Below are 602 nucleotides of genomic sequence, written 5' to 3' on the forward strand. Positions count from 1 at the left end.
AATTTAATAGCTTTAACATCATACTCGTTATCAAAATCTTTTTTTTTAAATACTATTAAGTAGGTATGTTTACTTTTGTTAGGATTTTTTAAAAAGGAAAAAAAATAATTTCTAAATCTTGTTTTTATTTAAAATTAAAAAAAAAGAAAAACTATCAAATACTTTTTTATATTTTTGTTTAGGATTATAGAAGAGGAAAAGTATTATCATATAAACTTTTACAATTATCTTATGTTTTAAATTTCAGAAAATTTTTATTGCTATCAAATAATTATTTCTAGTTATTATTAAATAATTTTAAATTATGATTTTTACGGTTCATATCAATACTATTTTTACACTTCATTTTTAATTAAATAATTTTTAGTATCATGTTCATCATCAAATTTTCTATACTATCAAATAACTTCTTACAATTCTCTTATGGTTAGAAATTAAAAAAATATGATACAAATCTCTTTTGCTTAGAATTTTCTTTTAAAAGGAAAAGAACTATCAAATATAGTTTTTACAGTTTTAGGGTGTTAGAAAATAAAATTAAAACTACATAATCTTTTATAATTATTTTTTTCTAGGATTTAGAAAATAAAAATACTATCAAA

The sequence above is a fragment of the Brassica oleracea genome, chromosome C3, assembly GCF_000695525.1.
Source record: "Brassica oleracea var. oleracea cultivar TO1000 chromosome C3, BOL, whole genome shotgun sequence".
Taxonomy (NCBI): Eukaryota; Viridiplantae; Streptophyta; class Magnoliopsida; order Brassicales; family Brassicaceae; genus Brassica; species Brassica oleracea.